Source organism: Sphaerodactylus townsendi, linkage group LG07 (assembly GCF_021028975.2).
Source record: "Sphaerodactylus townsendi isolate TG3544 linkage group LG07, MPM_Stown_v2.3, whole genome shotgun sequence".
NCBI lineage: Eukaryota > Metazoa > Chordata > Lepidosauria > Squamata > Sphaerodactylidae > Sphaerodactylus > Sphaerodactylus townsendi.
Window position 1 is genome coordinate 65,188,648 of NC_059431.1, and position 16,545 is coordinate 65,205,192.

Consider the following 16,545-nt stretch of genomic DNA (forward strand, 5'->3'; position numbering starts at 1 on the left):
ACCCCCCCCCCCCCCCACCCCCCCCCCCCCCCACCCCCCCCCCCCCCCACCCCCCCCCCCCCCCACCCCCCCCCCCCCCCACCCCCCCCCCCCCCCACCCCCCCCCCCCCCCACCCCCCCCCCCCCCCACCCCCCCCCCCCCCCACCCCCCCCCCCCCCCACCCCCCCCCCCCCCCACCCCCCCCCCCCCCCACCCCCCCCCCCCCCCACCCCCCCCCCCCCCCACCCCCCCCCCCCCCCACCCCCCCCCCCCCCCACCCCCCCCCCCCCCCACCCCCCCCCCCCCCCACCCCCCCCCCCCCCCACCCCCCCCCCCCCCCACCCCCCCCCCCCCCCACCCCCCCCCCCCCCCACCCCCCCCCCCCCCCACCCCCCCCCCCCCCCACCCCCCCCCCCCCCCACCCCCCCCCCCCCCCACCCCCCCCCCCCCCCACCCCCCCCCCCCCCCACCCCCCCCCCCCCCCACCCCCCCCCCCCCCCACCCCCCCCCCCCCCCACCCCCCCCCCCCCCCACCCCCCCCCCCCCCCACCCCCCCCCCCCCCCACCCCCCCCCCCCCCCACCCCCCCCCCCCCCCACCCCCCCCCCCCCCCACCCCCCCCCCCCCCCACCCCCCCCCCCCCCCACCCCCCCCCCCCCCCACCCCCCCCCCCCCCCACCCCCCCCCCCCCCCACCCCCCCCCCCCCCCACCCCCCCCCCCCCCCACCCCCCCCCCCCCCCACCCCCCCCCCCCCCCACCCCCCCCCCCCCCCACCCCCCCCCCCCCCCACCCCCCCCCCCCCCCACCCCCCCCCCCCCCCACCCCCCCCCCCCCCCACCCCCCCCCCCCCCCACCCCCCCCCCCCCCCACCCCCCCCCCCCCCCACCCCCCCCCCCCCCCACCCCCCCCCCCCCCCACCCCCCCCCCCCCCCACCCCCCCCCCCCCCCACCCCCCCCCCCCCCCACCCCCCCCCCCCCCCACCCCCCCCCCCCCCCACCCCCCCCCCCCCCCACCCCCCCCCCCCCCCACCCCCCCCCCCCCCCACCCCCCCCCCCCCCCACCCCCCCCCCCCCCCACCCCCCCCCCCCCCCACCCCCCCCCCCCCCCACCCCCCCCCCCCCCCACCCCCCCCCCCCCCCACCCCCCCCCCCCCCCACCCCCCCCCCCCCCCACCCCCCCCCCCCCCCACCCCCCCCCCCCCCCACCCCCCCCCCCCCCCACCCCCCCCCCCCCCCACCCCCCCCCCCCCCCACCCCCCCCCCCCCCCACCCCCCCCCCCCCCCACCCCCCCCCCCCCCCACCCCCCCCCCCCCCCACCCCCCCCCCCCCCCACCCCCCCCCCCCCCCACCCCCCCCCCCCCCCACCCCCCCCCCCCCCCACCCCCCCCCCCCCCCACCCCCCCCCCCCCCCACCCCCCCCCCCCCCCACCCCCCCCCCCCCCCACCCCCCCCCCCCCCCACCCCCCCCCCCCCCCACCCCCCCCCCCCCCCACCCCCCCCCCCCCCCACCCCCCCCCCCCCCCACCCCCCCCCCCCCCCACCCCCCCCCCCCCCCACCCCCCCCCCCCCCCACCCCCCCCCCCCCCCACCCCCCCCCCCCCCCACCCCCCCCCCCCCCCACCCCCCCCCCCCCCCACCCCCCCCCCCCCCCACCCCCCCCCCCCCCCACCCCCCCCCCCCCCCACCCCCCCCCCCCCCCACCCCCCCCCCCCCCCACCCCCCCCCCCCCCCACCCCCCCCCCCCCCCACCCCCCCCCCCCAGGTCCATTGGGCACTTACCGTGAAGGGCCCTTCTCCTGGTGGGCCAGGAGTCCATCTCGGCCCTCCCTTGCCGTCAATTCAATCAGGATGTGTTCTAAATCTTTGCACATATCACTCTTCACTCAAGGCATAGCACTATTGAGCAGAGAGCATCAGAGGAGTTCCGTCCTTCGGGACTCAGTTACAGTTATAATTGTAGTTATTGCTATAGTTAGTTTAGCAACAGTTCGCTCAGTTACAAGGAGCGTAGTTATCTATTCCTTCCTGTCCCTTACCTTTTTCGTTATATCTAATTCACTGCTTTGACAGTCGGTACTGGAGACAAGGTGGAGGAGGAGCCAGGGACAGGAAATTGAAAAATTAGACCTGCCTCCCTAACAGAAGGTTGAGAAACACCCACTCGAGATGGACTCCTGGCCCACCAGGAGAAGGGCCCTTCACGGTAAGTGCCCAATGGACCGTTTTTCAACTTTTTGAGCATTAACAGAATATTCTGTTGAAGTCAAAGTAATGTCCCCTGTTCCTTTTTAAAATTTGTTTTTTTACAGAGAGTTAAATCTCTAATCCTCCTCCTCCTCCTTTTAGTTTATTTTCCTATTCATTGCTTTTGCCTAATAAGAAAAAATTCCTTTTGTATCTTTTTTTTTCTCTTTTGTTGGTAGGAAAAACAAATAAGTAGATAGTTCAAAACAGGCTTTGTTTTCTTTTGGTGATTGCAAGTGTCCTTTGTGCACTTTTTAATATAGAGAAGAATGTTCTTGCTAAACACTGATGTTTTTATATAGAAGACTGGAATGGAATATTTTCTTGTGTGCGTGGCAGTCATCTGTGTATTGCCTTTATATAAGGAAGATGAATGCCTGTTCTCCCCCACCTCTGCTCCCCATGCTATCTAATTTCATATCTGACTTTTGTACTTAATGTGATGTGCAATATGTGAAGCATATTCCAAGTGGTGAGGACTGTATTCATTTTACAGTTGTCTAGGAAGTATACTGAGGATTGTCCATAATGTATAGCTATCTACCTGCATGATAGTCATTTGAATTTTTTTATCTGTTAAGTCATGCTAATTCTGGTGTCTTTGGTCTGACAGCCAGTAAGCTCAGAGTGTTCCAGAAAAGTGAAATGGTGAGGACAATTTTGTGGGATTAGAAGGAAGCTGGCGATGGGCCAGAAGCAGTTACTCCCATACCATCTCCTATGGCGGCAATAGGTCTGGCAGCAACAGATGGGAGGGATCTGCAGTGATGTATTAAGTCCTAGGTGAAGCCATTTTATAATTAACTTGTTTGTACCTGACGTGATATACCTGGTGGGTTTTATTATTTTATTTGGGGATCAAATGTATTCATTTAAAATATTTGCAATCCCACCTTTTCTACAGCCTGGTCTCATCATATCTCAGAAGCTAAGCAAGGTAGGCCCTGGTTAGTAATTGGATAGGAGACCACTAAAGAATACCAGGGTTGCTATATGGAGGAAGGCTATGGCAAACTACCTCTGCAAGTCTCTTGCCTTGAAAGTCCTACAAGGCCACCATAAGTTGGCGGCAACTTGATGGCACTTTACACATGCAAACCCATTTTTCCCCACCCCATTTCTGTAAAGGTAGCATTGTTTAAACTGTACTGTTATTTAACTCGTGGCATTCCTTTAAGACAAACAAGATACAAATAAATAGAAATGTACCCAAAAATGTTCTTCACTTACTAGCCAAAAGTTAAGAAGTGACAGTTAATAAGGGAAAGGAAGTATCTGAATATCTAACCTCGTTTGCTAAGGGGATTTATTTCTCCAAAACTACTGTAATGTGTATATCCATTACAATTCATTTCATAATTCTGTGAAAGTTGAGATTTGTTGACAATACTATCAGAAATTTCATACATGCAGTGGGACATAATCTCCCACTGTGCACCCCCATCTACCCATTTTGCATTAAATAGAGGCTGATTTAACCAGCACCTCTTAGAATCCCAACCCCCCCCCCCCCCGGCTGAAAAAAGAGTTTCATGTTACATTATGTCTACAGAAGAAGGAACTTCCCATGCCCTACTGTGACTAAAGAATATCTAGCCATAATTATGGAAACCAGGCCATAGAATGTTCAGATATCTGACTACACAAAGCAAAGAGGATTCAATTAGGTTTGATTTTTTTTGCGCAGTTCCTCAAGCTGAGGCCTTTCGCTTCCCTCACAAGAAGTTGCCCTATCATACTTCTGTTGTTCTGTTTTTCCTGTAGCCATTGAACTGTATAACGTTCCCTGACACTCCATGACCAAAACCTCTTGAGCAGGAGATGTGCATTTTTAAAGACATTTGCTAGTGACAGCCAGGTGACGGCCAGAATAGCTTCTCAAGCCCAGTGCTGTGCTAAAAGAAGAAAGCATGCAAGGTGTGCATATACATACACTATGAGATATTCTACCCAGTCAGCTCATTTAAAGTTACATCTACAGTTGAAACGTGTGTAATACATATTTATACACACGCATATCTGTTAGGGTGGAAGAGTGAGACAAACCTACATATAGGTTATCTGGTTCAGTTTTGTATTAATAGGAATGGGTTTATTTTTATTATGTCGTTCTTAAAATACGTTACAAGGTTAAGTGTAGCTTTTAGATTCTGAAGTTAGTTATAGTTATATACATGTTCATAGCTGGGTTGCAAACTTAAGTTAACACAGGTTTTAAGCATTTCTTCTATGTAAAGTCTGTTTTTAAGCTTCCAAATTTTCTGGGGCACTTCAAAATACCTATTATTTTCCCAGAGCTTTTATTTAATAATGGGATTGAAATTAATGAGCAGTTGTATCATGTAGGGCTTGGCAGTTGGGTGTATATCAGTTTTTTCTAACAAAGTGACATAAACTGGAAGTGAAATGAGTGTAAGGGTTTATAAATGCATTAATTGTTTCTTGGAATTTCATTTACTGGTACACTTTTGTCCTGGCACTTTTTGAACATGGCACAGTAAAGGTGTAATAATTCCTGCTTTTATACTGAAACTGAAAGGTTGCTTTAATTTATATAGCCAAGCCTTTTCCCAAAAACGGAGTTTCCTTTCATGAATGTTATTATGCTATTCTATTTAAGTTGTTCCAGGCTTTTAGTCATTTATATTCAAATTGATTCTCCCCACCCCCACTTCCATCCCTGTTGGTGCAGTCACAGTTGCCAAAATAATTAGCAGTTTGTTTTTGTTCTCATTTAATGGTGAGATGCAGAGTTCTTAATCACATGACTGTGTATATGTGTGGAAAAAATCTACAGAAGTGGAGAAATAATTTAAGAAAAGCTTCTTGGTACATTTGGACTGAAATCATAGCTATTAAAAGGATGAAAAGAAAACACCATCAGTTAAAAATCATGAAGATTTAGGGGAAAAACTGATCTCCAGTTTATGACTTTATAGCTTGGGTGGATTATTTTAAGGAAGGCCATCCCACAGATCTGGCGTGGCTGTTAAATGCAGGACACCACTTGTGAGACTGCTGCCCTTTCTGGGGGGCTAAATTCCCTTCCTTCCTTGTATAGATTGCACTCTCAGCATTGATGCTGTAATGAATCTGATGATATGTGGGTTACCTGGAATTCAGAATAAGCTAGGCATGGAATGATTTGGCCAGTTAGGATTTTATAGATAACTTTTCTGTTCACGCCCCCTGTATTTGGTCTTTCACAAAGTAACTGCATCAACTATACTCACACCCTTCTTTCTAAGCAGATGTGTCTCAAAAGGGAAATGCAAGGAATTGGATTTAATGTGAAATCTGTAAAGTTGTCCAGAGATTCAGTTCCCATTGGGCTACTATGTGTAAGTGTGACAAATTATCTTGAAAACTATGAATAGCTTTAATTTATCTGGTTTGATTTCTGGGATGGCAGGAAGCCAGTGGTGGTATTCAATGATAGAAAAGCAATCTGTGAATAAAGCATTTGAGCATATGCTCCTCTTTTCCTGGTTGCACAGGGGGCAGAGTTCTAAATTGATAGAGGTGAGTAAGGCTTCTCTGGCATAGCCACTACCACAAGCACATTTTAGCTGCTATTCTCCTCCCAAATGACCTTTTTTCCTAGCAAAACTCGACACAGTTGATGGATCCTTTCAGTTGTTTTCCCTGTCAGTGACATTCTGCTATTCACAGGTGTTCTCACTGGAAGTCGTGCAGCAGTACAACATAGCCCTGAAAGATTTGAAATTTTTTTTAACAAAATTGCATAGGGGTAGGTTGGCTGTGATAGTGTTGTCCATTGTGATTTATGTGGTCTTCCACAGTTATCTGCCCTGAATTCAGTGCTTTTGGGAAGTGAGGGTTTTCCCCGCCCCCAGCATTGTAACGGCATTAGTGTACCTCCAGAGGTTTCTCTGCCTTTTCTCCTGTAGGCAGAGGACATCTTGTTGGATGATTCTCGCCCTTACTCAGGGAGGCAGGAAAAAGAAAACTGTCACTTCCTGTTGAGGCTTGGACTCCATTTTGACCAGTATTTTTCTTGCCTCGACAGGGAGTGCATGGATTCTTTCAACTCCTCAGTCTGACTCCTTTCTTCTGACCTTTTTACTTGTGTTTGTGTATGTCTTAAGCCTGTTTGTTTCCCCACCCCTTGTTTCTTGTTAGTGGGGTAGAAATTGCCTTCAGAAACTCTAGTAGGGATGTCTTTTTTGACATTTGGATTTTCCTGCCTTAAAAGTTGCAGCTTCGTGCCAAAATGGCGACCTGAGAATTCTCCTCCCCAGGGAGACTTTCTCTTAATTAGCTGCAGAGGCAACAAGGGCGACTCTCAGGAGGGGGGTTACCTTTCCTCTACAAGCCACATAGAGGACTCGGGAGAGGGTACCTCCAGCCATTGGACTGACTGGTAGCCCAAGAAGGAGCTCTCTCAAATGGCTGCAGTAACCAAAAAGGAAAAACATCTGCAGCATTGCCCTCCTTTTCACTGTGGTCATAGTTTGTATTGGAGTTAAATGTATGGGGGACTGAGGTGACAATCTATCTTTTCATATTTCTCTTATTTTTCTTTGTTTATGAACTTGGTAGGATGGCTGCTTCACCATCTAATAGTTTTGTAGCTACATAATTTTTTTTAAAAAAAACTGCATTAAAAAGTATTGAAATGAAGCTTTTTCTCTCTCACTTCTGGATTTCATCCTTGCAGAATTGAAGATTTTTAATCTTGGAGACATTTTACCTGCTTTGATGGAACAAATTGGAGGACTGAGAGGAAATGTCACATTCTTCTGGAATGAAGGCACATTTTAGTTCTTTATGTTGGCTGCCTCCATGCATTGTCTGGAAGTTCTCAGGGGGTGATGTGGCAACAGTACCGTCTCCAGCCGCTGGAACCCTTTTGATGGGGCAGTTAGATGCAGAAATGCTTCTATTTTGTGTCTTCTGTAGAGGCCCTGACAAGTAACTCAGGGTGTGGTTTTTCATCCACGTTACTGCAGTCTTACTGTTGTTTCAGATCTATTCCAGGACCCGACTTACAATGACCATAGCTCATTGATTGGGCCCATATTGCATTGACTTCAGTTGATCATTTTGTCCCCATCCATGTCTTCTCAAGTTCTGAAACTATTTCAGCACTTGAAACGGGGGAGACTAGGTTGCCCAGTGCTGTCACAGTGCAGATCCAATCAAAATCAGGCCTTTGGGGCAATTTTCAGATAGCTAATTTTCCTTTCAAAATGCCATAGGCGGTCACTGGTTGGACTTGTGGCCAACATGATGTATAATTTGACTCTTAGTAGTTAAAAGTGTGGATCTAGCAGATGACTTAATTTTTGTGTAGGGTTCATGATTTTGTGTGTGTTTTTGTGTGTGTGGAGCAAGACATTTCTTAGGACAGAATAGTAATATACTAAATAATTGTATGTCACTTTCACTGTTTTCTTAGTTACTCTTTCATTGTTTCATTTCTTAAATACCAAAACTTGGGGAAAACTCAAACGGAAAAGCAATCACCTTTCTCCTCTTAAAAGCTTTGACTTGGTAATGAGGTAACTTTTTTTCTTTCTTGCCTTGGGTTCAGCTTAGCACTGCAGATCTTAGTCCTCCGGGCAACAGCTGTTTCGTACTATTTACAGTCTATCCTGTCATGAATTAATGCAACCAGATACCACTGTTGGCAGTCCGGATACCATTGTTGAAGTACTTAATGGTGTGATTATTGCAGAAGCTCTGTTACTTGTGAAATAGCTGGAAAAAATGGTTTGAAAATTCTACCTTAAATCTAGTTTGAAAGCCCCACCATGGTAGGGTAACATTAACTGCAGGCTTAATTACGAATTAAGTAGCTTTAAAAGCATCTGGCAATGAAAGCGCCCTGCTCTAAAATGGCTTTTGCTACATTAGATCATTGGAGCAGCTGACCTTTCAGCCTTGGTCACCACAAGGACTTGGGAAAGGTACATAAGCCATTAAGAAATTATTTTGATCTGGTAGAAATGTTGTAATTGACTTATATTGGATTCAGTTTTCTTCTCCCAGTGTATTTATGAGGTTGCTGTCTTGCTGTCCTCTTATTCCCTTATCACTAAACTTTAATATAATATGTCTGTCAAATATGTCTTTGTCTCTATGATGGTTCTGCATTTTTTTAAATGCTAGAGATGCCCTCCCTACATGTGGTGCCAAGGACAATGGTTCTTGATTACTGACGTTATAGAGAAGTGTATAATAAATTATGTTTTTACTTTGAATGAATGACTCCATTGTTGAGCTCTAGAATGCATTTCAAACAACATACTGCATCTCACAACCTTCATGTCACAAATCATGTATTAACTGGGATTGTCTGGTTGTATCTACGTGAGGCTTTATTGGATGGGGGTGGGGATGGGGGTGGAGAATGTTTGGGCTGAATAAGCCGCTCTTAGGCAAATTCCGCATGGGCCAAAAACAGCAATGTGAAAACGGTGTAAAATGGTTTAAAACAGTGTAAAAGGGTTTACACCGTTTTCACACCGCTGTTTTTGGCCCATGCGGAATCCACCTGAATTTCCAGTCTGCCTCCTGCTCATCTCTACACCAGAGTGGGGCCCTCTGACAGAACCAGTACAGGCTGCATTTTTGGCATATTCAGGGTTGAGCATCTGATAAGGTTGCTAAACCATGTTGTGACTGCTTTATCTGGGAGTTTATCCCAATCTTCCAAGTTATCAAATTGAATGCAGGACAGGGTGACACCCTTACAGATGTAACTTTATTCTGTAGTTTGCAGAGCAATCTTTGCTTCACTGAGGCAGGCATCTCAGGCAGACAATTTGGGATCTGAGATGGACTGTTCAGTATCTAGAGGGTACACCCTCCAGGCTTGTGAGAATTTTGGAATTTCTAGCTTTAATATTAAACACTGAATTCAGATAGCGTCTGGTATTGAAAAGTTTGTTAATAATCATTAGAAACTTTAAAGATCTAGCATTCTGTGTTCCTATTATTCTATTTCAGTTTGAAAAGAGATGTGATAACAATTGGTAACAAGACACCTTTAACTAGCACTTAATCAGAAATGTTCCATTTCTAAAATAGAAACAAGCATAGTAATTAGATTTTTGTTGATTTTTTAAAATTACAGTGCTGAAAGCTTCTGAGCTACAGTGTTGAACAATCCAGAAAAACGTTCTTTGAGGTAGCTAATTCCTGATGTACAAAAAATGAAAAGTTCCAGATGGTGACAGGTATTGTATTGTTATTATTTTCCCCCACCTCAAATTGTTTTCTTTGTCTTTGTAGATATTTGTCACATCTTTGCCAAATAAGTGAATTAATTGATAGTATGAAATTTAAGTTGGTCTTCTTAATTTAACCCTGCTGGTGCTGATGAGCTATCACCATTATACAAACTATGTATTAGACATGGCTCCTTGGTCCAATTTTATCAATGCCTTTTAAAATGATTAAGACACTCACAAAGTGATTTTCCCATCTCTCTCTCAAAGGGGTAATATTTAATTTGAATGTGAACTCTTGTGCTTATCAGGTAAACAATCAGTTTTTTTGTCTTTTGCTGGAGTATTTAAATACCAGCTTTTATTCCATACAAATAGCATATGAACCATGTCAAATGGTTGAATGAGAATCGTAACTTAGCAGTGTGTGTGTGTCCATATTATAAAAATATGACACATATTACATTTTATTTATTTTATTTATTTATATTTTAGATTTATAGGCCGCCTCTTCCCCGAAGGGGAACAATGTCAGTTGACTTGGATACCAAAGATACATAGCCTTCATGGGTACTTGAAATAGTGTAGGTAGTATTTGCAAAATGCTCCAGCTTCCCACTACCAAATGTATTCTATGTTGCATTCATGTTCTGCAAACATTTCCCCCCTTCTCATGTGTTCCTGCTGACCACTTACAGTCTCCTGCTCCCATACCTTCTCTTAATACAAATTCTATTATAAAGTGTATCTTTATTCAGTTTTATTGTTCACATTCATCCAAAGTATGATTGCTTGTGCATATTGTTTTAATAGTGCCTATTATTTCCCAGATGTCCATTTGTAGTGGCATTGTGGGAGATAATGGTAATATCGAGAAGGTAATAGAGGTGAAACACAAATTTCTCCTTCTGTCCCTGAGATTGCTCTGTGAAACCTTCAGGCTGGAAGGAGTTACTGGTGCTGAGTTTCTCTCTGAAAATATACCTTTTCTTTTATCTGTATGTACTTTTGGGAGTCTAGGGGGAGTTATGCACCTGGCACTGGAATGCTAGGAGTCACTCAGCCTTGAGCTCCCTTCCATGGCTAAGTACCAGGCGTTAAAATATCACACACACACATACATAATAGTATTTAAATTGGGGGGGGGGGCTCTTTTTCCTTTTAACCTTATTTCAGACTAACTTTGGAACAGTTCAGAGCACTTTGGCCAAATCAAGGAGTTAACCCACTGCTGTGTTCGAGATTCCAGCAGCTGAAAGGACCATGGGTATACTCTTCTGTGATTCTCTGTTTAAGCTTATAGTTTGTAAACAAAAACTGCTTTCCTTCTACCATTGATGTGATTTCATTGTTTTTGAAATTCCTAGTGTAAAAAGAACAATTTGCCTCTTGGCAAAACACAGTGGAGGGCTTGGTGTTCCAAAGATAGTCAGACTTGTCTTTGTGTTGTAACACGTGCAGTGATCCTCATCTAATAAAAGGAGCTTAGGCCCAGATTCTCCTGACAACTTGACCCTGTGCACTGAGGCACTTGAAATTTAATTTGCAAGTAGTTTACTGTTTTCAGAGTGGATTCTAGCAAACATCTTGTGGCCTTACCATACATCCCTTTTCCTGGAGGCGGAGGACATCTTGCAGTGGGAGGGAGGCAGGAAAAGGTATTTCGTCACTTCCCATTTGGTGACCGGACTCCATTTCTCCAGTATTTTTCCTGCCTCTCAGGGAGATCACGTTTTCCTTGGGACTCCACACTTTTTGCCAACTTTTGGTCTACTCTAGAGTAGCAATTTTTTGTTCATCTGGATCCACCTTCCATGCTGTCTGTCAGGATGCCATTCCTATGAGGGGAGGGGAGCTGTGGGGATGAGCTGTGTTTTTTGCTTTGCAGGTTCTTATCTGATTCTTGCCCTTGAAGCTCTGTGGTTGGAACAAGTTCTCAAGCTGGACTCTTACTGTTGCTTTGGTTCACATGGGGGGTGGGGATTGCTGCAACATATTATCAACAGTTTGGGCGCCTTCACGCCAGAACTGTTTTTTGCTGTTACTCTCATGTCTTCAATAAAATCCTTGAATCCATCAAGCAAGTTACTGTCTGAACATGGGGGTTGACACTGTCCCACTTTCTGTCTGCGCATAGCCGTAGGGGTGGTGGTGGAATTTCAACCTTTTTCTGATGAAGAGAAGGACTCCTATCTTTCCCCTGCTTATGTTGATGCTTAGATAGCATTTCTAAGTCCAAACAATGCTGCTATTTTTTTCTTTCATTTCCCCAAAATGCAAGCTGAGAAACAAATACCCCTAGGTTTCTTACAATGTCATCTTTTGCAGAGTTAATCTAGTCAAGTCCCTTTGTAGCGCCTTTCAATGTTAGTGATGGTAGTGGCACTGTTACAATTCTGTTACGTTTAGAATATGTTCAAGTTGTGACTCACAAGTTAATGGGTGATGTTTTAAGAAGAATGATGCATCAGTAGGAAAGCTTCCCCCACACCGTGGACACACACATACACTACTTTTTATACATTTAGTTTATTTGTTTGGGTAGGGGCAGCAGCAGTAGCAATAAGTGTCTATTATGAAAAGCTGGGTATCCTGACTGGTACACTGAATGTTTGGAAAAAGCAGACAAAGGAGTGGGGCAGGGGTGCTTTCCAAACAAATTAACAGTAATTTCTTTTGACAGATGAAAAATACTGCTGCTTTGCCTGTCAGCAGAACCAGTTCAGCTAAAAATCATTAAAACTTGTCAGTGTGTATTGAACTTTATACTCCTCAGAGAAGTTATTTGTGGCTTTGACAACCATATAATTAAACAATTATAGTGTTGGGATTTTATTTGAAATAATTGTCTGCTGCAGCCACTTGTCTGAAAAGGCTATAGTATTTACACAGTAGTACATTACTTATGGGATATTTCTTGGCTCCAAATGTCTGTCGGGATGTGATGTTTAACTTCAGACCCCTCACCCATCTTGACAGACGTCTCCCCAAAAATTCTGAGTGCCTTGTTACAGGAATTTGAGCAACATAAATTGGTAGAGAACATTTTGTTTTCTGTCAGCTATTCGCAAACTTCTGTAACTAAACCTGCTGTGTGCTCCAAGAGTGACCATTCAAATGGTCAGTTAAATCCTGGGAAGGTACAAAGAGACTTTGTTTTTGTGAATATTTTAGCAAATTAATTGTGTGCTCACACTGGAATTTAAATTACTGCTGGATAATTATACATTAGTTACCCCTGTTTCTCTTGAGGTGAATGATAGAGATAGTGGCTTGCACCAAATAAAATCTTGTAGGAGAGCAGGACTTTCTCACTTCCACTGAATTCCTTGAGTTTAGCACTGTACAGATGACCTATTCATACACTGAGGGAGCATGGGCATAGAGGAAGTATAGGCATGAGTGGACTGGCTGGCTTCTGCGCAGTTACCAAATCACATACACAGAATGAATGTGTGGAGGAAGTGCCTATAGGACAGTGATGGCGAACCTTTTTGAGTCCGAGTGCCCAAACTGCCACCCAAAACCCACTTATTTATCGCAAAGTGCCAACACAGCAATTTAACCTGAATACTGAGGTTTTAGTTTAGAAAAAACGGTTGGCTCCGGCATGCGTTACTCAGGAGTAAGCTTGGTGGTAGTCAGTGGCTTTGCTTTGAAGCAACCGTGCATTTTTTCCAACGGGTGAATCACGACCCTAGGAGGGTTTACTCAGAAGCAAGCCCCATTGCCAGCAACTGAGCTTATTCCCAGGTAAAGGATTGCGCTTTTGTTCTTTGCATGAAAATCAGTGGGGTTTAACAGCGCTTAACAGGGTTACCTACACTGCTTCCCCAAAACTAGGTCTTAGATTTAATGCTAATAATCGAGCCCAGCAGCCCAGGCCAGCCTAGATGTGGGGTGGGGGGGGCACTCTGTTTACGCGTGCCCACAGAGAGGACTTTGAGTGCCACCTCTGGCATCCGTGCCAAAGGTTCACCACCACTTCTATAGGAATACTCTCTCCATGGTCAGCAACATTTTGAAAGCAGTGTCATTGTATGGGAGGTGGGGCCAGTGTGCTTATGTCTGCTCTTCTTCCTCATGTAGTCAATCAGGGTGATGACAGGTCATCTATACAGAGATTTTGTTTCTGGAGATCAGTGAACCCTCCCAAATGTCAAGACAACCACTCGACATCAAAATACCCTAATGACAAAAGTGTCTTTTCCTTGGAAATATGTGGCAGGATATATTCCAGCTTTGGCTAATTTGTGTGCAGCATACCAGTCATGAGTGGGTCCCTGGCCAGTATATCAACTTCAGTGGTAGGTCATATCTAGCTCAAAATATCTAAAAAATAGCTCAAAATATCTGAGAAAAGTTACCTTTACTAATATATTTAATCCTATGCATCTTTGTATGAATGCAGCCCAAGGGGGACTGCTGGAAGATCAGTGAGGGTAGGACTTCCCTAACACCTGCTTTATTGTTTGAATAAATATGTGTAGCAACAGTGGTACCACACAGTGTAGAACATAACCTGAAAATGCTCATAGATAGGCAGTTGTGCAACTTACTCCTACTTTAGATCAAGCTGCAGTTTATTCATAGGAGTAAACTTTAATAATAGGTGTAAGCTTTAATTAGCTACTGTGTTTCTGGCAAATGTTTCTGCATTTTGCTGGATTTTACGTAGCGCTTACACATTTTATCTTTAGCAAATTCAGAACAGCAGCTTTAAAAGGTGTGGTCTTCTCAACTACAGCTGTAATAACCACTGGCTTCCCCCACACACATACACATAAATCAAGTTGAGTTTGCTTTGTTTGCAGTTGCATTTAAATAACTGGAAATTATGCTACTTAATTGGAAAACACTAGAAATGGGATTAATAAAGCACACCCATTATCACAGAAAGTCACTTCAACAAAATTATTATATCTGTTTAAGGTGTAATGGAAGCTTTCCAAGCAGCCTTATTAGCATAAGTTTTCAACCAAAGGCTTTTTTCCTTAGCAGCCAAGTGGAACGGGATGTGAATTGCACTATCTTGGCTTTTTGCCCTAGATCACATCACTTGGGCTTGGTGCACATACCTGAGAAAAAGTACTCTGCATCCCCAAGGGGCACATTAAATAAGCTCCTGGCAAAGAAAAAGTTGTCAGAGGATTTTTATTAAGAAGCAGCCAACTGCCACATTGTGTGCTGGTTCATGAATAATAATATTTATTCATACTGTAGCTGTACAGCATGCTGAATAAGCAAAAGGAGATACGTAGGAACCGTATTCTGTGCATTAATGAGCTGACCACAAATCCAATATAAAAGTTCTGGAAAATCAAGCCATGTCTTCAGAAACAAAATTGGCACAGCTCTCATAGAACAGTTTAACAGTTTACAATTTAAGTAGGTGGAGCATTAATAATTATCAGAATTTCCATGCATATATTTAATTGGCATATGGCAAGAATTCAGGACTCTTTTTCTTGATGGGCAGTTCATTTTACATGGGAAGGTTTCTTTAAAAAAATATTGGGTGGAGTATTCTAGTTCATTGCCTTCATGAGTTAGTAGTTATTTGCTGAAGAACTATACGTGCTTTCTCCTTTCATCCCATACCTGTATTTACTTAGAAGACCTTCAAAGAATTCCTTGAATTTTGAACAGTATAATCTTTGCTCACAAATCATATTTGTCAATAGTATAGATAGCTGGAACCATGACATGCACCTGGAAATCAGTACTTCTTGAGGATGGGCTCTCCTTCAATTGATACTGGAGAGAATGGGACAAAATTGGCTAATTTTGCCACCTTGCAGCATTTTGTGCGACTGGTATTTCTGCATTAGCTCTAGCTGATGCAGAATATGACAGATTGTCTGCTAACCAAGGCTTCACACTGGGATCATATCACCCCTATTCTGAGGAGTCTGCATTGGCTTCTGGTGTGCTACCAGGCTCAATTCAAAGTGTTGGGTGCTAACCTATAAAGCCCTACATGGCTTCGGTCCTGGGTACCTGAGAGAGTGAATTCGGCCATATACTCCTGCACAGGTACTGAGATCAAAGGGGGAGGCCCACCTTCAGAGGTAAGGGGGGGATAAATGCCTTTTCCTACAGTGGCCCCTATGCTGTAGAATGCTTGCCATCCTGAGGTTCACCAGGCCCCTACTCTTTTGGAGCACTCGGTGAAGACTATCCTTTTCACCTAGGTGTTTGGCTGACTTTCCTCGCTGGGAGGGGCCTACTGAGATGTCCATACACCCCTCCCTTTTTGGGGGGTGGGTATGGGAGATTTTAGATTGTGTTTGGGTTTTTAGGATGGGGTTTTATTGTGATTTACTGTTGTTGAATTTTTACTGTTGTGATTTTACAGTTGTATGTTTTTTATTGTAACAGGCCCCGAGACTGTGGAAAAGGGAGGCAATAAATGTAGATAAATAGAAATAGAATTTTATAACATCTTCCCCATGTTCTGGATTGGAAAAGCCAATATCTGCCATTGGATTGGAAAAGCCAATATCTGCCATTCTTTGGATGGGGTTTAATAGGACTATGAAAAGGGTGTCTTTGCCAGCATGGAATGAATATATCTTTTCCATACCATGTGGTTAACATTATGCTTTTGACATAACTAATCTTGTGTTCAGTCTGCAAGATGCTATGTTAAACACAAAGTTGTGTAATAAAATTAATTACTCCAGCAAACTATATTTTGTGGAATTCATCAATAGACTTTGAAGCTGACAGATTGTCTTCAGTGCACAGCACTTCTAGCTGTACCTGCTGTATGTTCTGGGGACACATACTAATTTCTCTTGACACAAAGATTATTAGGGTTGCTATTGAGCCACTGCACAATAGTGAAGACAAACAAATTTCTGAGAGGGAGCTGCACATCCCATATCCACTTTTCTGATTTCAAATGTGCAATAGAAGATTACATAGTAACACAGAACTTGTGACACAAAAATTGAAGCCTAAGTGATTTGTCTGTTTTTAATGCCTTTGCATATTTCATGTAGAACCTCTAATAAGCATTATTATTCTCTTTTGCCTTTCTGTTTTCATGTATGATTTATTTATTTATTTATTTTGGTTTAGAAGCCAGATTTAGATTTAGACTGGTTCCATTATTATTT

At 45.5% G+C, this 16,545-nt stretch overlaps 1 protein-coding gene across 7 annotated transcripts in view; it reads left to right on the forward strand.

The window, feature by feature from the left end:
• Nucleotides 1-16,545, forward strand: part of SEMA4D (semaphorin 4D) — a 140,218-nt gene that overhangs the window by 53,868 nt on the left and 69,805 nt on the right. For 6 of the 7 annotated variants that reach the window (XM_048503037.1, XM_048503038.1, XM_048503039.1 and 3 more), the window contains exon 2: nucleotides 9,328-9,430. The exons of the other annotated variant lie outside the window; for it this stretch is intronic. The gene's annotated coding sequence lies outside the window, so the exon portion shown is untranslated. The remainder of the gene's footprint in view (nucleotides 1-9,327; nucleotides 9,431-16,545) is intronic. 7 annotated transcript variants of the gene reach the window in all.